The sequence below is a fragment of the Heterodontus francisci genome, chromosome 10 (genome assembly GCF_036365525.1).
Source record: "Heterodontus francisci isolate sHetFra1 chromosome 10, sHetFra1.hap1, whole genome shotgun sequence".
Lineage (NCBI taxonomy): Eukaryota > Metazoa > Chordata > Chondrichthyes > Heterodontiformes > Heterodontidae > Heterodontus > Heterodontus francisci.
Window position 1 is genome coordinate 119,839,361 of NC_090380.1, and position 22,929 is coordinate 119,862,289.

Here is a 22,929-nt window from a genome sequence, read left to right on the forward strand (position 1 = left end):
TTGGACTTTGGGATTGGCAGCCAGGAGTGTGCCTGCAATATTCTTGATTTGCCTCCATCTTTTGAGGCCAATCATTTTACTTAGCCTCAGGACATTGCTTGCAGGTGTTTCTCAGGACAGCATTCAAGGCCCAATTATCTTGCTTCATCAATAAGTATCTTTCCATCATAAGACTAGAAATAGGGCTGTTCAGCTTCATTCGTAATTCTTCAGAGAGTAAAGCAGTCCATGCCCTCAAGCAGCAAGATTTGGACAACATCCAGGTTTGGGCTCATAAGTGGCATATTTGCACCACATAAGTGTCAGGCAATGATCATTTACAACAAATGAACATATTAGAAAATTAGAACATTACAGCGCAGTACAGGCCCTTCGGCCCTCGATGTTGCGCCGACCTGTGAAACCATCTGACCTACACTATTCCATTTTCATCCATATGTCTATCCAATGACCACTTAAATGCCCTTAAAGTTGGCGAGTCTACTACTGCTGCAGGCAGGGCGTTCCACGCCCCTACTACTCTCTGAGTAAAGAAACTACCTCTGACATCTGTCCTATATCTATCACTCCTCAACTTAAAGCTATGTCCCCTCGTGTTTGCCATCACCATCCGAGGAAAAAGACTCTCACTATCCACCCTATCTAACCCACTGATTATCTTATATGTCTCTATTAAGTCACCTCTCCTCCTCCTTCTCTCCAACGAAAACAACCTCAAGTCCCTCAGCCTTTCCTCGTAAGACCTTCCCTCCATACCAGGCAACATCCTAGTAAATCTCCTCTGCACCCTTTCCATAGCTTCCACATCCTTCCTATAATGCAGTGACCAGAACTGCACGCAATACTCCAGGTGCGGTCTCACTAGAGTTTTGTACAGCTGCAGCATGACCTCGTGGCTCCGAAACTCGATCCCCCTACTGATAAAAGCTAACACACCATATGCCTTCTTAACAGCCCTATTAACCTGGGGAGCAACCTTCAGGGATTTATGCACCTGGACACCAAGATCTCTCTGTTCATCTACACTACCAAGAATCTTCCCATTAGCCCAGTACTCTGCATTCCTGTTACTCCTTCCAAAGTGAATCACCTCGCACTTTTCCGCATTAAACTCCATTTGCCATCTCTCAGCCCAGCTCTGCAGCCTATCTATGTCCCTCTGTACCCTACAACATCCTTCGGCACTATCCACAACTCCACCGACCTTAGTGTCATCCGCAAATTTACTAACCCACCCTTCGACACCCTCTTCCAGGTCATTTATAAAAATGACAAACAGCAGTGGCCCCAAAACAGATCCTTGCGGTACACCACTAGTAACTAAACTCCAGGATGAACATTTGCCATCAACCACCACCCTCTGTCTTCTTTCAGCTAGCCAATTTCTGATCCAAAGCTCTAAATCACCTTCAACCCCATACTTCCGTATTTTCTGCAATAGCCTACCGTGGGGAATCTTATCAAACGCCTTACTGAAATCCATATACACCACATCCACTGCTTTACCCTCATCCACCTGTTTGGTCACCTTCTCGAAAAACTCAATAAGGTTTGTGAGGCACGACCTACCTGTCACAAAACCGTGCTGACTATCGCTAATGAACTTATTCTTTTCAAGATGATTATAAATCCTGTCTCTTATAACCTTTTCCAACATTTTACCCACAACCAAAGTAAGGCTCACAGGTCTATAATTACCAGGGCTGTCTCTACTCCCCTTCTTGAACAAGGGGACAACATTTGCTATCCTCCAGTCTTCCGGCACTATTCCTGTTGACAATGACGACATAAAGATCAAGGACAAAGGCTCTGCAATCTCCTCCCTAGCTTCCCAGAGAATCCTAGGATAAATCCCATCTAGCCCAGGGGACTTATCTATTTTCACACTTTCCAAAATTGCTAACACCTCCTCCTTGTGAACCTCAATCCCATCTAGCCTAGTCGCCTGAATCTCAGTATTCTCGACAACATTTTCTTTCTCCACTGTAAATACTGACGCAAAATATTCATTTAACGCTTACCCCATCTCCTCTGATTCCACACACAACTTCCCACTACTATCCTTGATTGGCCCTAATCTAACTCTAGTCATTCTTTTATTCCTGATATACCTATAGAAAGCCTTAGGGTTTTCCCTGATCCTATCCGCCAATGACTTCTCGTGTCCTCTCCTTGCTCTTCTTAGCTCTCCCTTTAGATCCTTCCTGGCTAGCTTGTAACTCTCAAGCGCCCTAACTGAGCCTTCATGTCTCATCCTAACATAAGCCTTCTTCTTCCTTTTGACAAGCGCTTCAACTTCTTTAGTAAACCACGGCTCCCTCGCTCGACAACTTCCTCCCTGCTTCACAGGTACATACTACACACGCAGTAGCTGCTCCTTGAATAAGCTCCACATTTCGATTGTTCCCATCCCCTGCAGTTTCCTTCCCCATCCTACGCATCCTAAATATTGCCTAATCGCATCATAATTTCCTTTCCCCCAGCTGTAATTTTTGCCCTGCGGTATATACCTGTCCCTGCCCATCGCTAACCACCACATAACCACCTCCCCTTTACATTCAATGGCATTGCTATCACCAAGTCCCTGGCCAGCAACATCCTTGGGATCACCAGTGACCAGAAACTGAACTGGGCCAGCCACATAAATACTGTGACTATGAGATCAGGTCAGTGGCTTGGCATTCTGCAGTGACTGGATTACCTCCTGACTCTCCAAAGCCTCTCTACAAGGCATGTCAGGAATGTGATGGAATACTCTCCACGTTTTTTATTCGTTCTTGGGATGCGATCGTCGCTGGCAAAGCCAGCATTTATTGCCCATCCCAAATTTCCTTGAGAAGGTGGTGAGTCGCCTTCTTGAACTGCTGCAGTCCATGTGGTTTAAGTCTACCCACAGTGCTGTTCGGGAAGGAATTCCAGGATTTTGATGCAGCGACAATGAAGGAACAGCGATATAGTTCCAAGTCACTTGAACGGCTGCAGTAATTAGTTGGGGTACAGTAGCATGGTGGTTATATTACTGAGCTAGTAACTAGAGGTCTGGACTAATGATCAAGAGGTATGAGTTCAAATCCCACCATGGGAGCTGAGACATTTAAATTCAGTTATTTAAAGCTGGTATAAGTAATGGTGACCATGAAATTTACAGGATTGTCATAAAAATTCATCTGGTTCACTAATAACCTATATGTGATTCCAGACCCACAGCCATGTGATTAACTCTGAACTACAAGCTGCTCAGTTGTACTCAACAAAGTGGCTCATCTCCACCTCCCAAGGGCAATTAGGATGGGAATAAATGCTGATCTTGCCAGTGATGCCCACAATCTGTGAATGAATAAAAAAAACTCCAGAAGCCCGACACCATCTAGGACAAAGAAATCTGTTTGATTGGTGGCCCATATAGCATCTTAAACGTCTACTCCTCCACCACCAGCACACCATGAGCTGCACTATCTATAAGAACAGGCAACAGTTACATGGGAACACCATCCCCTCCAAAACATACCATCCTGACTTGGAAATATGTTGTCGTTCCTTTATTATTCTTGTTTCAAAATCCTGGAACTTCCCACCATCAGCATTGCAGGAGCACTTTCACCCGACAAACTTCAGTGGCTCAAGAAGAAATCCCATCATCACCTTCTGAAGGGCAGTTAGGCATGGCATGGTGACTGAAAAGAAAACCTATATGGCAGACCGGGTAAGGATGGCAGTTTTCCTTCCCTAAAGAATATTATTATTGAACCAGTTAGATGTTTGAACCTGCCGGGGCAAGCCTGTGCTGGAGGTGCACCCGAGCAATGTTTATGTAACATCAAAATCAGCCATAGCTTAATGTCTACAGATGGATTTTGGGTGTGCTACTTTTGTTCATCATTGGAGCAGAGAAGAGGCAGGAAAATCAGTTGCATGATGATCTGTTGTGTCATTCCATTAAAAAGAAAGCTACATTGATATTATTGTTCAAATCTTTAAATGACTTTCAATTTTACAATCACACAACGCTTGCCCACAAGGTTCTCCCACCAAGTATTGCATTATTTTCCAATTGTTGATGACAGAACTTTTGACTTCAGGGGACTTTCCCAGTCCTTTTGAAACAATCCTTCGACAAAAATGAAGTTAAACCCCTGTTCCACATTCTTTTGTTGTTGGGTCTCTCAGTACTGTCCATTTATGTTTTCATTTCAGCAGATCCTATGCTTCTTAATTCATTAATTCAAATTAGGAATTATATTGGGCTCTCCAAAATAGTGTAAATCAATAATTTATAATTGCAGCGAATTCTAAAGCGAATTGCTCTGAGTTTACTTTTAGAATAATTGTGCCTTAAGCAATGGAAGAGTTTTTAATACCCCACTTATACAAACAAATGGCTTGCAGAGGTCTCTCAGAATTCACTGTGCTATATTTGTCGGCACCTATTCACCCTCCAGCTTTGCTGTGCATTGTCTGATGAAGTTTCTGACCTTACACAAACATGGTGTAATTCTTCATCATAATGTGGTTACATAATGACATTACTCAAGGAAGCTATGCAGGAACACAAAGAATCCTGCCAAAGATATGGACAAGAAGCAAAGAGTTGGGCGTGAATGGGCCGTTTTCAAGTTGGCAGGCAGTGAAAAGTGGAGTGCCGCAAGGATCAGTGCTGGGGCCTCAGCTATTTACAATCTATAATAATGACTTAGATGAAGAGACAGAGTAATGTATCTAAGTTTGCAGATGATACAAAGGTAGGTGGAAAGATAAGCTGTGGGGAGGACACAGAGAGGCTGCAAAGAGACATAGACAGGTTAGGTGAGTGAGCAACAGGATGGTAGATGGAGTATAATGTAGGGAAGTATAAAATTAGTCACTTTGGTCAGAAGAATAGAAAAGCAGAATTTTTTTTTAAAGGTGTTTAAAAGGTGATGTTTAAAGAGACTTGGGTGTGCTTGTACAAGGAACGCAAAACGTTAGCATGCAGGTACAGAAAGCAATTAGGAAGGCAAGTGGCCTGTTGGCCTTTATTGCAAGGGGGTTGGAGTACAAGAATAAAGCAGTCTTGCTGTAATTATACAGGATTTTGATGAGACCACATCTGGAGTACTGTGTGCAGTTTTGGTCTCCGCATTTAAGAAAGGATATACTTGCATTGGAGACGGTACAGCGAAGGTTCACGAAATTGGTCCCAGATATGAGGGGGTTGCCCAATGATGAGAGGCTTAGTAAATTGGGCTGAACTGTCTGGAGTTTAGAAGAATGAGAGGCGATTTCATTGAAATATACAAGATTCTGAAGGGGCTAAATAGGGTAGACACAGATTTTTTCCGCTGTGCAGGGAATCTAAAACACGGGGACACTGTCTCAGGATAACATAGGAAATAGGAGCAGGTGTAGGCCATTCGGCCCCTCAAGCTTACTCCACCATTCAACTAGATCATGGCTGATTTTCTACCTCAACACCATTTTCCCGCATGATCCCATATCCCATAATAGCTTTAATATCTAGAAATCTATCGATCTCTGTCTTGAATATACTCAATGACTGAGCCTCCAGAGCCCTCTTGGATGGAGAATTCCAAAGATTCACCATCCTCTGAGTGAAGAAATTCATCCTCATCTCAGTCCTAAATGGCCTACCATTCCTAAAGGGAATTGGATAAATACCTGTAGCATGGGAATGGGACTAATTGGACAGCAAGTCCTTATATGCAGCGATTTTGCATTTTGGCCTTAGTGACTGTATTCATCTTGTCCACATACTCCAGACACTTGATAGAAATCATTTTATCATTTAATCATTAAATTTAATGATTTAATTTTCTACTATTTGGATTCGCTGGAGACATGCCAGAGAAATTGGTGGTAGATAGCATAGAAATCCTTCTGTTAGTTTCAGAAAAAAATTCCAAGATATATTAGAGATCATTAACAGTCATTGATTGGCTGCTAACATCATTTTATTTGTTTAATTTTATTTCCCTTTTTTTGCAAAACAAATAATTTTCTCATTTTAGAATTCCTCTGGAATGCCAAGCCTCTTGTTTGAGCAGTGATCATATCATTTAATGAGAGTGAAATTCCCCCAATCTCTCTGCCCTGTTCTTCAGAAAGAAGCTGGCCGATGCTGATATTCCAGGCCACGGACACTGGCAGCTCTCCTGCACTTTGCCAAGTACTCAGTATCCATCCAGTGGCCAAGATAAAGCTGTCACTGGGCTGATAGACCAGGGAGGCATCACAGTGGAACTTGACCTGTCCATAGCCACCAACCACATACAAGCACTTTCTAACAGGCGCCGTTGTTAATGCTCAAAATCAGGAAACTGCTCCAATTTCTCCCTTCTGTTCTATTCCAGAAAGCTAGTTGGTGAAGGACAGAATTGGAGCCAACCTCTACACACCTACACACTCATCCATAGAGCTACACATCACAAGCACATACCTCCCAACCCAACAGCGACAGTTTCAGTCTGTCTATTTTTATAGGGGTTCAAGTGAATGCTCGGTTAATGTCCAACACATCTACACAACCAAACACAATTAATATACAATTAACACCCTCCTGGAAACAAACACTAACTACAACCCTCCAGCTGAGATCAGCAGAGAAAGGCGAACATGGGATCTTCTTGGTTTATGCAACTCATCCATTAAAATGTAAAGCAGCTGTCCTGTTGAATCATGGTGCAGGATAATGGGCCTCAGCTACTGCATTACTGTATATGGAGACTATAATCCCAGAACATTAAGTGGCCCAGTCAGGGTAGGTGAACAATCACTACCTGGGTCACTTGACTGTGATGCTGTCTTAAATATCATACAGGTTTTTGAGTTGTGTTGACCAATTGCAAGCTGACTGGATCAGCTGTCCTGTGTGATCCATAAACAGGGATCCACTGGTTTGGAAAGAGTTAGCCTGCACTAGGTCGATGACTGAACCAAATATAACGTAATTCTTCTTTGGCATCCTTGTCTTGAGAGACAATGGGTAAGTGCCTAGAGGTGGTCAGTGGTTTGTGGAGCAGCGCCTGGAGTGGCTATAAAGGCCAATTCTAGAGTGACAGACTCTTCCACAGGCGCTGCAGATAAAATTAGTTGTCGGGGCTGTTACACAGTTGGCTCTCTCCTTGCACCTCTGTCTTTTTTCCTACCAACTGCTTAGTCTCTTCGACTTGCCACACTTTAGCCCCGCCTTTATGGCTGTCCGCCAGCTCTGGCTATCACTGGTAACTGACTCCCACGACTTGTGGTCAATGTCACAGGACTTCATGTCGCGTTTGCAGATGTCTTTAAAGTGGAGACATGGACGGCCAGTTAGTCTGATACCAGTGATGAGCTCGCTATACAATGAGTCCTTGGGAATAGGTATTGCCATAACAGTATTCCGCACAATGCCTGTACACATTGCACTGAAGAGATTGACCCTGGAGCAAGCTGGGCACATCATTCAGAAATAGACATCCCCACACTCCAATAACATTCCCGGTTCGAGTTTGGGCTTAGTTATACTACACAGACAAAGAGACAATTGATAAGATGAATGCATTTGAAATGTGGACATATTGGAGGATGTTCTGCATATCCTACATAGACAGAAAAACTAATGAGGAAGTGCTGGAAATGGCTGGAGAAAAGATGAAATTAGTGTATAACATCAAAGAGAGAAAGATACAATACTTTGGTCACATCATTAGAGCAGAAGGCAAACAGAGACAATTATTGGAAGGAAAGATTGACGGAAAAGGAGAAGGAAGCAGAGAAGAATATGAATAACAGATATAATGGATTGGATGCACTTGACCTGTGCAGAATGTGTCAGAACAGCACAGGACAGACAGAAGTGGAGATCCATGGCAGTCAACCTTCTGGGAAGAAGATGACACCAACAAATGAACTAACGATAATACACATGCCATACACCATCTGCCTGCACAGTGTGTGTGAGGGTGGGGAGTTGTATGGGGTACAGTGTATGTGTGAAAAGGTGGGGAGTTGTATGAGGTACAATGTGTCTGTGAAAGGTTGGGGAGTTGGATGGGGTACAGTCTGTGTGTGAAAGGATGGGAGTTGGATGGAGTACAGTGTGTGTGGGGGGAGCTGCATGGGGTACAATGTGTGTGTGAAAGGATGGGGAGTTGGGTGGGTTAAATGTGTGCGTGTAAGAGTGGGGAGTTGTATGCGGTACAACGTGTGTGAAAGGACAGGGAGTTGGATCAGGGGCCGATCATTTAGGATTGAAATGAGGAGAAATTACTTCACTCAAAGTGTTGTGAATCTTTGGAAACCCCAGAGGGTTGTGGATGCTCCATCGTTGAATACATTTAAGGCTGTGAGAGACAGACTTTTGGTCTCAGGGAATCAAGGGATATGGTGAGCAGGTGGGAAAGTGGATTTGAAGCCCAAGATCAGCCATGATCGTATTGAATAGTGGAGCAGGCTTGATTGACCATATGTTCTACTACTGCTCCTATTTCTTGTGTTCTTGGATATCACAAGTCTTCACTCGCAGTCTTGTCTGCCAGCTCCAATAATAACAAATATTGTTATTATTGCACAGTACATATCAGCCTGTTGTCACTGGATCATAAAGTATACAGCCAATCCCTAATAAGCCATTTGTGCAAAATGTACAAGTATGCCATCAAACAATAAAGAGCCCTTCCCTACAGGATAATACAGAGGGTAACTTTGGAATTAATTTAACCCAACTTGCCCAACTGGAAACCAATGGGTTGGGGTCCACCATGTGTTTTGCACCTAGTCCGATTGAAGTCAATGGAAAGGAAAATCCTGCTGTAAACCGGTCGGTCAATCCGATCCTGTCAGTTTCCCACCAGACAGTATAGGTTAAAATTACCCAAAGTTTAGGACTGTATTTTATTTGTTATGGATGGAGTGATTGATGCAGTTGCTATTTCTAAGAGAATACTTAGAGTAGGGTTGGCTTGATTAAAAATTATTCGCCCATCAGACATTAGATGAAATAGATAATGTATAGAAAATAAATTTTTCTTTGAGGGCCTGACTTTTGTAGTTTTGTGATGTTGATGGATAAGGTCAATATATTTGGGAAGAATTTCTGCAGTGATTATCATAATCTCCTGCCGTAACTTTCGTTTCTACTGTTTCTCCGCTTGCATCTTAACTTCCCCCAAAGTAACGGCAGCAGATTGGGAGCACCCTTGTGGAAAGTCTACTTTATTTTTCTGGAGGAAGAATGAGTGCTTGTTTATGTATAGTAAATCATGAGATTTTTGTTAAAATTTTCTCGGTATATTTTTCAATATAAATTACTTCAGTGTGTTTGAATACATGTGGGATGGTCAAATGGTATATTACTCAATGTATTTGAACATGAAGCCTTCACAACTACGGAAAGAAATTTCCCTTTCTTTTCTGAATCCTCATTCACGCCTTTATCACGTCAAGTTTATTCCTCCCTCTCTTGAACTACCTGCTACCATATAACCCCCTCTGAACTCTCCATTCCTCCAACTCTGGCCTCATTCCTTTGCCTTACGATTGGTGGCTTTGCCTTCTGACCCTTAGTCGCTATGGTCTGGAAACTGCTTCACATATCTGCCTGCCTCGCCTCCTCTATGATCCTCTTTACAACCTACCTCGTCACCAAGCTTTTGGTCATCCTCGCGGAAATTCTCCTTTGGTCAGCGTTGCATTTTTTGTTTTCTTCTGTGAAGCACGTTAGGATTTTTTTCTGCATTAAAGATGCTGTGTAAGTGCAAATTGTTGGTATGTTATTGTATGTTTCTGAATGGTGTTTGTGTGAAGGCTTTAATCAAGCTTTTTTAAAAGTAACTACAATGAGTCTATTTTCAATACGTGGCTGATTCTCCCTTGTAGTGAAGGACCTAATCAGAATTAATTACGAATTTTTACACAATGGGGCAGGTTAATATTTTGTTGTAGACTAAAATCTCCCAATTGTGGGGTGCTCACTGACAGAATAATGCAGTGGCCTGTAAGCACAGTAACATTGAATTGAATTATTGCCCCATAATCCTGAAATGACAACTGCACTCATTTATACATTTTTTTTGCAATTTTTCCCTATACTTTTTCTTTTGTTATTTGCTTATTCCCTGTATTATTTGGCATAAAGACATGAATTCTTCAAAATGCCCGATGAACTCATTACAAGGCAGTTTTTTAATTCATTTGTGGGATCTGGGCGTTGCTGGCTAGGCCAGCATTTATTGCCTTTCACAAATTGCTCTTGAGAAGATGGTAGTGAGCTGCCTCCTTGAACTACTGCACTCCTTGGGATGTACGTACACCCTCAGTGCTGATAGGAAGGGAGTTCCAGGATATTGATCCAACGACAATGAAGGAATGGTGATATAGTTCCAAGTCAGGATGGTGTGTGGCTTGGAGGGGAACTTGCAGGTGATGGTGTTCCAATGCATCTGCTGCCCTTGTCTTTCTAGGTGGTAGAGGTCATAGATTTGGAAGATGCTGTTGAAGGAGCCTTGGTGAGTTGCTGCAGTGCATCTTGTGGATGGTACATACTGCTGTCACTATGCATTGATGGTGAAGGGAGTGAATGTTAAAGGTGGTAGATGGGGTGCCAATCAAGCAGGCTGCTTTGTCCAAGAATGTGTCGAGCTTCTTGAGTGTTGTTGGAGCTACACCCATCCAGGCAGGTGGGTACTATTCCATCACACTCCTGACTTGTGTCTTATAGATGATGGACAGGTTTTGGGGAGATAGGAGGTGAGTTACTCGACGCAGAATTCCTAGCCTCTAACCTGCTCTGGTAGCCGCAGTATTTATGTGGTTGGTCCAGCTCAGTCTCTGGTTAATGGTAATCCCTAGGATGTTGATAGTGGGGATTCAGCAATGGTAATGCCTTTGAACATAATGGGGCAGATGGTTAGATTCTCTCTTGTTTGAGATGGTCATTGTCTGGCACTGTGTGGCGTAAATTTACTTGCTACTAATCAGCCCAAGCCTGAATGCAATCCAGGTCTTGCTGCATCTGAGCACGGGCTGTTTAAGTATATAAAGAGTCGCGAATGGTGCTGAACATTGTGCAATTATCAGTGAACATCCCCACTACTGACCTAATGATGGAGGGAAGGTCATTGATGAAGCAGCTGAAGATGGCTGGTTTTAGGACACTACCCTGAGGAAATCCTGCAGTGATGTCCTGGGACTGAGATGATTGACCGCCAACAACCATAAACATCTTCCTTTGTGCTAGGTATGACTCCAACCAGCAGAGAATTTTCCCCGATTCCCATTAACACCAGTTTTGCTAGTGCTCCTTGATGCCGTACTTGGTCAAATGCTGCCTTGATGTCAAGGGCAGTCTCACCTCACCTCTGGAGTTCAGCTCTTTTGTCCATGTTAGAACCAAGGCTGTAATGAAGCCAGGAGCTGAGTGGCCCTGGCAGAACCCAAACTGAGCATCAGTGAGCAGGTTATTGCTGAGCAAGTGCCGCTTGATAGCACTGTCAACCACCCCTTCCATCATTTAGCTGATAATCGAGAGTAGACTGATAGAGCGGTAATTGGCTGGGTTGGATTTGTTCTGCTTTTTGTGTAACAAGTGCATTATTGGTATGCACCTTAGTTTAAGCATGTGAGTTTGGCACATAGTTTGAGCACAGATCACAGTGCCCTTCCTCACGGAACTATTTATTTTCTCCTCTGTTTAAAACAGCGTGCTTTTAAGACTCTGTTAAAAACAGTGTACCTTTAAGACAGAGAGAGAGGTTTTAGATTTCTAACAACAGTGTGCCATAGCTGCACCTGTTGCCTAGGCAACAGTAGGAAGGAGAGGTCACATGCTGTAATGTTTCAATTTAACTGTGTGTAAAAACCAGCTAAAACCAGTTTTTGAGAGACACTAGCGAAGAGTGCTTGCCTTGAAAGAAGAGAATGCTCTCAGCAGAAATTCTACAATGAGCCACAGGCTGTGTTAATTGCCTAACGAGGAAAAAAATCCCTTTTGAAGAGAATAATCGTATTGCTGGAGGTAGCTAAATTCTTTTTTCTTTACTTCCAATCTAAGAGTCTTTGCTTCAAGATTGAGTCTCTCTTGACTGATTCAAGACACAGTCTTTCTTGACTGATTGTGTTTTCTGGAATTCGCAGTAAAGCTTTCACTGAAATCTACAAATTTTAAAATCTAAACTTAGACCTGTCATTATACCCCATGTTGTAAGAACTGTTTGATGCCTGCTGCAGCTGAAGTGCTTTGAATGCCTATCAGGAAGACTGTTTCATCAATCTACATGGAGACTTCAAGTGGCATCTTATTATTTTTACACTAGGATACCTCACCCATCAGGAACGTAACCCACAAAGATTTATAATCCAGTTATTTATTTATTCTTAAGAAACAGCCAATTTTTTAAACATGATTTTTTTAAAAAGGTTTACCGTTTATTTTTGAGTGTATGTGTGTGAATGGGGGAGTTAGGTTAAAATAAGAAGTTATAAGGTCTTTCGACATCTTACGATTTAGTTTTTAATAAATAGTTAATTTGTTGTTGTCTAAAGATACCTGGTTTGGTCTATTTTATTCTGGGGTGGGGTCAGTTACTAGAGTGTTTAATTTGGCTGTTTTCCGGTTGGGTGGGAAAACTTTAATAATATGCTGCGACCTGTGGAGTGATGGGACTGAATTGACAGTACATTACTCTCACCTCAGTCGTAACACCTTCCTGTTGTCAAGCCAGATTGGACCGAGTTTATTAGATCAGTTGAATGCTTAGGTCATCAAACTTAGTAATATAGAAATCAGTTGCCTGCAGTCACATTATCTTTCTATGATTTCGTACCATTGGGAAGCATTCTAAAAGAATACATTTACACTTGTGTTAGAAGTAATTTTCAAAGGAAATCATTCCATAATGTTTGTGATGCTTGTAATGCAGAGTAATCAAAAGAAAATTTCTCTTCCGCTCACCCACTGCCATCTACAAAGATCCTTTGGTCAGCCCTAACTGTAGTTGTTATAGGTATGTTTCTATATTTGTAAGAATGAGCTTTTATGACTTTTTTTAATTCTTTCATGGGATGGACTTTTGTATCCTTTTCAACTTGTTGAATGCGCTTGTTTTTATCTTTTAATCATAGCTCCAGAGGAGATGGTTGTGTAGCGGTCATGTCACTGGGTTCATAATCCAGAGGCCGAAGCTGGGGACATGGGTTCAAACCCCACCATGGTAGCTGATGGAATTTAACTTCATTAATAAAAATCTGGAATTGAAAGCTGGTCACAGTTATGGTGCTATGAAACTATCATTGTTTGTTGTAAAAGCCAATCTGATTCACTAATGCCTTTTTGGGAAGGAAACCTGTCATCCTTACCTGCTGTGGCCTACATGTGACTCCAGACCCACAGCACTGTGGTTGGCTCTTAACTGTCCTTTGAAATGGCCGAGCAAACCAGTCAGTTCAAGGGCAATTAGGGATGGGCAACAACTCTGGCCTTGCTAGTGATGCCCACATTCCTTGAAAGAATTAAAAAAATTTGAAACATTATTATGACAAGTGATTTAGAGTTCATTATGCTTAAAAAGTGGAGATCACATTTTGTTTTCCTTTATGCTTATCTGCCAATCCAAACAGTCCGGAGCTTGTTATTGCATATGCATAGTGCATGTTGATTTATTCAGCTTTGTATATTTGGCATTTACTTTCAATATGTTCCTAGGTAGGAAACGTGAAAGTGGTTCATCGTGCTGTATTTATAACCCAGTTGGTAATAAAATTAAATGCAAGTGCTAAAATTCACCACCAGCACCTAAACAATAATTGGCAAGTGACATTAATCTGCCTGTTGCAAAGTCCTTTGAAACAGTTTGAAGCATCATTGAAACCAGGTTTATGATAATAGTTCCCAGTTATTTATTATTTTGTGTAGTGGCTACTTTGAATGCCGGTAATGTAATGTTCACTTTAAAAAACAAACCTTTCTGTCCAAAGAGAAAACTACTTTTACACAAGATAATTATGTATTGCTGTTGGCCTGTGGAGATCACTCGGAATATAAATGTTATGTCAGTACTACTTTTCCAGTGCATCAAAGGCATCTTTCTGTTTACTATTATATATTGCAGTAGTACTTTCTTGCTTTGACATTTGCTGATAAAATAGGAAACTCTTCTGCGCTGTGGATGGACCGCAGCCAAACTTAATCCTGTCCTAATTTGATATCCATACATATTAACTACCCAGCAGGGTGCATTTAATAGCAACCTCAAATAGAAACCCTACATGGGCATTTTTCCCTCTAAATACTTTATTCAATTATTTGTATTACTGGTCCCTGTGTAGGTAAGGAAAAATATCACTACATAGAGGGTTGAGCTGTGTTTGGAAATGATAGGTAATTTTAACCCATCTGGCAGGTTATGAAAATTTTGGTAGTATAAAATAGGCTGTTTCATGATCTGGCAGGAAAATCCAGTCTGAGGTCCAAACAGTAGGAGACATAATTTACTTTCAGCAGAATACATCCGGCAGCTAGGTTTTATGAAGCTGAATGTAGATGTTTGTATGCTTGAGTAGAGGCATATGTAATAGCAGCAGGAAATTATGATAATTTGGGGACTATAGAAACATGGCTTATCTTGGAAGATGGGAGTTCAGAAAGGATACAATAGGCAGGAAACAAGGAGGAGGTTAGCTTGGTATATTCAGGGTAGTTCTAAAATTAAGGAAATTTATTTAATATTCCACGGAGAGAAACAAAATGAAATGCGTGATTTGTTAAAAACCACGTCACAGCATTGTGAGAGTACCTTCATCACAGTCAGCAGCAGTTCAAGAAGAACGCTCACTATCAACCTCTAAAGTGTAATTAGGGATGGCCAATAAATGCAGTTTTTGCCAGCAACTCCCACATCCCAGAGAATAATAATTTTTAAAAAACAAGCAAAGGATAGGGTGAAAAGTAGGTGCCTGCTACAGACTCTCTGGCAGAATAAAGATGGTGATACACCCAATCTTCTTTGGCCTCTTTCTCTCGAGAGACAATGGGTAAGCGCCTGGAGGTGGTCAGTGGTTTGTGAAGCAGCGCCTGGAGTGGCTATAAAGGCCAATTCTAGAGGGACAGACTCTTCCACAGGTACTACAGAAAAAATTGGTTGTTGGGGCTGTTACACAGTTGGCTCTCTCCTTGCGCTTCTGTCTTTTTTCCTGCCAACTGCTAAGTCTCTTCGACTCGCCACACTTTAGCCCCGCCTTTATGGTTGCCCGCCAGCTCTGGCGGTCGCTGGCAACTGACTCCCACGACTTGTGATCAATGTTACAGGACTTCATGTCGCGTTTGCAGACGTCTTTAAAGCGGAGACATGGACGGCCGGTGGGTCTGGTACCAGTGACGAGCTCGCTGTACAATGTGTCCTTGGGGATACTGCCATCTTCCATGCGGCTCACATGGCCAAGCCATCTCAGGCGCCGCTGGCTTAGTAGGGTGTATATGCTGGGGATGCTGGCCACCTCGAGGACTTCTGTGTTGGACTTACGGTCCTGCCACCTGATGTCAAGTATTCTCCGGAGGCAGCGAAGATGGAATGAATTGAGACGTCGCTCTTGGCTGACGTACGTTGTCCAGGCCTCGCTGCCATTGAGCAAGGTACTGAGGACACAGGCTTGATACACTCGGACTTTTGTGTTCTGTGTCAGTGCACCATTTTCCCACATTCTCTTGGCCAGTCTGGACATAGCAGAGGAAGCTTTTCCCATGCGCTTGTTTAATTCTGCATCGAGTGACAGGTTACTGGTGATAGTTGAGCCAAGGTAGGTGAACTCTTGAACCACTTCCAGAGTGTGGTCGCTGATATTGATGGATGGGGCATTTCTGACGTCCTGTCCCATGATGTTCGTTTTCTTGAGGCTGATGGTTAGGCCGAATTCATTAGATAAATAGGGTATTTACTAGATAACCTTGTAATAATGGGAGACTTCTGTCAGCCAAAAATAACCTGCAAGAAGTGAAACAACAGGATCAGAAGAGTGACTTTGGTACAGTGATTCAGGTAAAGTTGAGGTATGCACGTTTCGTACATTCTGCATTCCTCTATGCACTTTTTTTAGGCCATATACAAAAAAGGGAGTTATCCACTGCTCAAAAATAGTGCACTGCGAAAAGCAGTTCAACCTCATTAAAGGTTCGAACCTGAATTTGACTGATCTAAATGTAATATTTTGCGAACTCAGTTTTCAGTAACCTGCACGTAGATTTAGACCTTAGGACTGATTGGAACAACATCCTTTTGAGGTCTGTGACCAAAATACAATTAATTTTAAGATTATCTGTCAATCAGTATGAAGGAATACCCCCAAAAAATATGAAAGCAATCCTTTAATTAGGCTGTTGAAATTTATGACAATTTAAAATTTTCCTTGTGATAATTTTGAACACTTAGGCTGCGAAATTGGACTCCGCTGGTTTCGGCACTGCCAGAGGTGCTGCAAATGGTGGCTGTTGAACTTCCATCCATGCTGATTGCTGTGCATGGCAGGCCAATAGTACTGGCAGGCCATGCGTGCACTGGAGCATGCCAAGTGGGAAGATCGTGACGTCACTCAACCTCTAACGTTGATTTGGCAAACGAAGAAGTATTGGACATTTGCAGAGAGTTCAGTGAAACTTGAAGACCTCTAAGCATAAAGTTTTCTGCTACTCATGGGGGCTGTAGATGCAGTCTCTCTTTTGGGCTGCAGCTCGAGGGAGATGGAACAGGGGCAGCCGAAAGGGGAAGCTGTGTGCAGAGGGAGCAGGAGGAGGGATCTCAACAGAAGGCTGCATCCACCTAGGATATTTATAGAGCACCTCTCCTACCTCCACCTCAGCCAGGAGCAGTGTCTTGGGTGGTTACAATTCATCAAGGATATAGTCACAGAACTGTACCACCTCCTGCAACCAGACCCCCAGTGGCCATGTCTGAGCACTATGGACCTCAATTTCTGTGCTTGAGGATCCTTCCAGGCTGCAACTGGCGACATCAGCATCATCTCACAGCCTACATTAGGGAGGTCACAGAGGCCCTGTGTTCAAGGAGAGGGAACTTCATAGTCTCTTCTCTAAGCAGAGAGAAACAGGAGGAGCCAGCAGGTGGCTTTTCCAGGATAGTGGAATTTCCAATGATGCAGCAAGTTATCAACTGCATGTATGTGGCTCTGCACGCGCCGCATCTCAATGGGAAGATGGACCGGAACTGTTTAATGTGCAGTTGGTGTACGACCGTGCAGAGAGCGTAATGTTAAGATGCTTTTGTCCTGCACCAGTCAGCCATTCCCTCCATCTTCAAGTTGTCCCAAGGGTGGTTGCTTGGTGACAAGGGTCTGTACATGTGGCTTATAACTCGTCTCCACCACCCGACCACATGCCAACAACGAGAGCCATGCTGTGACTAGAAACATCATGGAATAAACAATTGGCGTTCTGGTTTCGCTGCCTGGACCACTCAGGAGGATCCCTACAATACTCCCTGGAGCGTGCCTCCAAAATTGTGGTGGTCTGCTACATTCTACTCACCTGCTTCTCATGAGGGCACAGACCTTGCCACCAGGCCTTCGACCAGCACCTTGGCAGGAGGAGCTGAAAGGGGGGAGGCATCTGGGATATTATCGTCTGCATAGGCTGTCTGCGAGTGGCTCATTGGACTTCCACTGAAAAATTGTCCACATCAATGATGAAGGACCTAAAACGTTAACATCCACAGATGCTGCCAGACCTGCTGAGTATTTCCAGCATTTGTTGTTTTTATCCCAAATCACTATTGCTTCATAACCAACGCCACCCGCCACCTCTCCCCCCCCCCCACTCCCCCCCCCCCCACCGCCTCCAACCTTCTGGCCCTCTTCCATGGACAGTCCCAGTGTCAGCTTGGCCAAAATCCTGAAATAAAAGACACCACAAAAATAACATTCCATAACAAATTTACCCAAGAATATTTACAATAAAAGGTACAAAATTGAACTTCACCCTTGTATTTTCCCTTTTGCCTGTCTTGCAGGTATCTTTCCCCAGCCCAGTGTTCCTGTGCAGTGCTATCCCAGTGACCGCAGCATGGTTGGTGGAATGCTTGTGACTTTCTGTTGGGGAGACTGCGGATGGCCGTGCAGGATGACCTCATGCAACTCTGGCCCCCTGAAGACCTGGCTTCGTCCTGCACTGCCTCAGCATAGTTCGCAGCAGCCAGAATTGGCTGGCTGAAAGGCATCAGTGGGGTACTGGCAGACTGACAGTGGTGGAAGCATGAATGCTATATTGCTGTTTACACAAAAAAGAGATACAGACATTGCAATAAATTATTGCAAAAAGATTCTGAGGACATATAAATGATTATATTTGTAAATGATTAGGAGGAAAATGTAGCTGGGCTGATTAGTAAGTTTGTGGACGACACAAAGGTTGGTGGAGTTGCGGACAGTGATGCGGATTGTCAGAGGATACAGCAGGATATAGATCGGTTGGAGACTTAGACGGAGAAATGGCAGATGGAGTTTAATCCGGACAAATGTGAGGTAATGCATTTTGGAAGGTCTAATGCAGTTGGGAAGTATACAGTAAATGGCAGAACCCTTAGGAGTATTGACAGACAGAGAGATCTGGGCGTACAGGTCCACAGGTCACTGAGAGTGGCAACGCAGGTGGATAAGGTAGTCAAGAAGGCATACGGCATGCTTGCCTTCATCGGTCGGGGCATAGAGTATAAAAATTGGCAAGTCATGCTGCAGCTGTACAGAACTTTAGTTAGGCCACACTTAGAATATTGCGTGCAATTCTGGTCGCCACACTACCTGAAGGACTTGGAGGCTTTGGAGAGGGTACAGAAGAGGTTTACCAGGATGTTGCCTGGTCTGGAGAGCATTAGCTATGAGGAGTGGTTGGATAAACTCGGATTGTTTTCACTGGAACGACGGAGGTGGAGGGGCGACATGATAGAGGTTTACAAAGTTCTAAGCGGCATGGGCAGAGTGGATAGTCGGAAGCTTTTTCCCAGGGTGGAAAAAGAGTCAGTTACTAGGGGACATCGGTTTAAGGTGAGAGGGGCAAAGTTTAGAGGGGATGTGCGAGGCAAGTTCTTTACACAGAGGGTGCTTGCTGAGTGCCTGGAACTTGTTGCCGGGCGAGGTGGTGGAAGCAGGTACCATGGAGACGTTTAAGAGGCATCTTGACAAATACATGAAGAGGATGGGAATAGAGGGATACGGACCCCGGAAGTGCAGAAGGTTTTAGTTTAGGCAGGCATCAAGATCGGCGCAGGCTTGGAGGGCCGAATGGCCTGTTCCTGTGCTGTACTGTTCTTTGTTCTTTGACAGGTTAAATCTTCATTTAGAAAGAAACAGATTAATCAAAGACAGTACAGATTTGTTAAGGGAAGGTCATTGTTTAACGAACATGGTTGCATTTTTTGAGGCGGTAACAAGGAACATCGATGAGGGGAGTGCATTTGATGTACTCTATATGGATTTTAGCAAGGCTTTTGATAAGGTCCCACCTGGCAGACTGGTCTCGTAAGTAAAAACCTGTGGGATCCAAGACAAAGTGGAAAATTGGATCCAAAATTGGCTCAGAGGCAGGAAGCAAATGGTAATGGTCAATGGATGTTTTTATGACTGGAATGCTTTTTCCAGGGGGTTGCACAGGGATCAGTACTGGGTCCTTTGCTTTTTGTGTATATATCAATGATTTGAACTTGAATATAGGGGGTATGATTAAGAAGTTTGCAGGTGATACAAAAATTGGCCCTGTGGTTAATAATGAAAAAGAAAGCTGTACACTGCAAGAAACTGTCAATGGAGTTGTCAGGTGGGTGGAACAATGGCAAATGGAGTTCAAACTAGAGAAGCGTGATGTAATGCATTTGGTGACAGCGAACAAGACAAAGGAATACACAATAAATGGGAGGATACTGAGAAGTGTAGAGGAACAGAGGGACCTAGGAGTGCATCTCCACAGACCCTTGAAGGTGGCTGGACAGGTAGATAAGGAAGAAGGCATACAGGATACTTGCCTTTATTAGCCAAGGCATAGAACGTAAGAGCTGGGAAGTTATGCTGGAACTGTAAGAAGCACCAGTTAGGCCACCGCCGGAGTACTGTGTGCAGTTCCACTCACTGTACTAAAGGAAAGATGTGATTGCACTGAAGAAGGTACAGATGAGGTTTTCTTTCATTCTGGCAAGGCCAACATTTGTTGCCCATCCCTAATTGACAACTGAGTGGCTTGTTAGGCCATTTCAGAGGGCAGTTAAGGGTCAAATAGAGTCATACAGCACAGAAACAGGCCATTCAGCCCATCGTGTCTGTGCCGGCCATCAAGCACCTACCTATTCTAATCCCATTTTCCAGCACTTGGCCCGTAGCCTTGTATGCTTTGGCATATCACGTGCTCATCTAAATACTTCTTAAATGTTGTGATGGTTCCTGCCTCTACCACCTCTTCAGGCAGTGCATTCCAGATTCCAACAACCCTCTGAGTGAAATCATTTTTCCTCAAATCCCCTCTAAACCTCCTGCCCCTTACCTTAAATCTATGTCCCCGAGTTATTGACCCTTCCACTAAGGGAAAAGGTTTCTTCCTGTCTAATCTATTGATGCCCCTCATAATTTTGTATACCTCAATTATGACCCCCCTCAGCCTTCTCTGCTCTAAGGAAAACAACCCTAGCCTTTTCAGTTTCTTTTCATAGCTGAAATGCTCCAGCCCAGGCAACACCCTGGTGAATTAAAAGCAAAATACTGTGGATGCTGGAAATCTGAAATAAAAACAAGAAATGCTGGAAACACTCAGCAGGTCTGGCAGCATTTGTGGGGAGAGAATCAGAGTTAACATTTCAGGTCAGTGACCCTTCTTCAGAACTGGCAAATATTAGAAATGTAAAAGGTTACAAGCAAGTAAAGTGGGGGTGGGGCAAGAGATAACAAAGGAGAATGTGTTGATAGGACAAGGTCACAGAATAGCTGGCCAGAAGGTCGTGGAGCAAAGATATGTTAATGGTGTGTTGAGAGACAAAGCATTAGTACAGAAAGGGTGTTAACGGACTGAAAATCGAACAGCCGCAAGTACAAACATGAAAAAAACAGTGGGTAAGCAAACTGAACTAACTAAGATGAAACAAAATTTTAAAAAACACCCTGGTGAATCTCCTCTGCACCCTCTCCAGTGCAATCACATCCTTCCTATAATGTGGTGCCCAGAACTGTACTCAGTATTCCAGCTGTGACCTAATTAGCATTTTATACAGCTCCATCATAACCTCCCTGCTCTTATATTCTATGCCTCGGCTAATAAAGGCAAGTATCCCATATGCCTTCCTAACCACCTTATCTCCCAGTGCTGCTGCCTTCAGTGATCTATGGACAAGTACACCAAGGACCCTCTGACCTTCTGTACTTCCTAGGGTCCTACCATCCATTGTATATTCCCTTGCCTTGTTAGTCCTCCCAAAATGCATCACCTCACACTTCTCAGGATTAAATTCCATTTGCCACCGTTCCACCCATCTTACCAGCTCATCTATATCGTCCTGTAATCTAAGGCTTTCCTTCTCACTATTTACGGCACCAATTTTCGTGTCATCCGCGAACTTACTAATCATACCTCCAATATTCACGTCTAAATCATTAATGTACACTACAAACAGCAAGGGTCCCAGCACCAGTCCCTGTGGTACACCACTGGTCACAGGCTTCCATTCGTAGAAACAACCCTCAATCATCACGCTCTGCCTCCTGCCACGAAGCCAATTTTGGATCCAGTTTGCCAAATTGCCCTGGATCCCATGGACTCTTCCCTTCTTAACCAATCTCCCATGTGGGACCTTATCAAAAGCCTAACTGAAGTCCATGTAGACTACATCAACTGCTTTACCCTCATCTACACATCTAGTCACTGTCTCGAAAAATTCAATCAAGTTAGTTAGACACGATCTCCCCCTGACAAAGTCATGCTGACTATTCCTGATTAATCCCTGCCTCTCCAAGTGGAGATTAATCCTGACCCTCAGAATTTTTTCCAGTAGTTTCCCAACCACTGATGTTAGACTGCAATTACCTGGTTTATCCCTGCTACCCTTCTTAAATAATGGTACCACATTCGCTGTCCTCCAGTCCACTGGCAGCTCTCCTGTGGCCAGAGAAGATTTGAACATTTGTGTCAGAGCCCCTGCTATCTCCTCCCTTGCCTCACATAACAGCCTGGGATGTATCTCATCTGGGCCTGGGGATTTATCCACTTTTAAGCCCGCTAAAACAGCTAATACTTCCTCCCTTTCTAAACTGATATGTTCAAGTATTTCACAATCCCCTTCCATGATCTCGACACCTACATCGTCCTTCTCCATAGTGAACACAGATGATAAGTAATCATTTAAAACCTCACCTATATCCTCTGGCTCCACACACAGATTGCCACTTTGGTCCCTAATGGGCCCTACTCTTTCCCTGCTTATCCTCTTGCCCTTAATAAAATGCCTTAGGATTTTCCTTTATCTTGCCCGCCAGTGTTTTTTCATGTCCCCTCGCTCTCCTATTTACTTTTTTAAGTACCCCCCTACACTTTCTATGCTCCTCTGGGGCCTCTGCTGTTTTCAGCACTCTGAATCTGCCATAAGCCTCATTTTTTTTTCCTGATCCAATCCTCTATATCTCTTGACATCCAGGATTCCCTGGACTTGTTGGTCCTACCCTTCGCCCTAATGGGTACATGTTGGCTCTGAACTCTCACTATTTCCTCTTTGAATGACTCCCACCAGTCCACTTTGCCCAGATCCTGTTTTATCATACTGAAATTGGCCTTCCCCCAATTTCCGGTCCATCTTTGTCCTTTTCCGTAACTACTTTAAATCTTACAGAGTTATGGTCACTATCCCCGAAATGCACCCCCACTGACATTTCTACGACTTGTCCAGCTTCATTCCCTAGGATCAGGTCCAGTACTGCCCCTTCTCT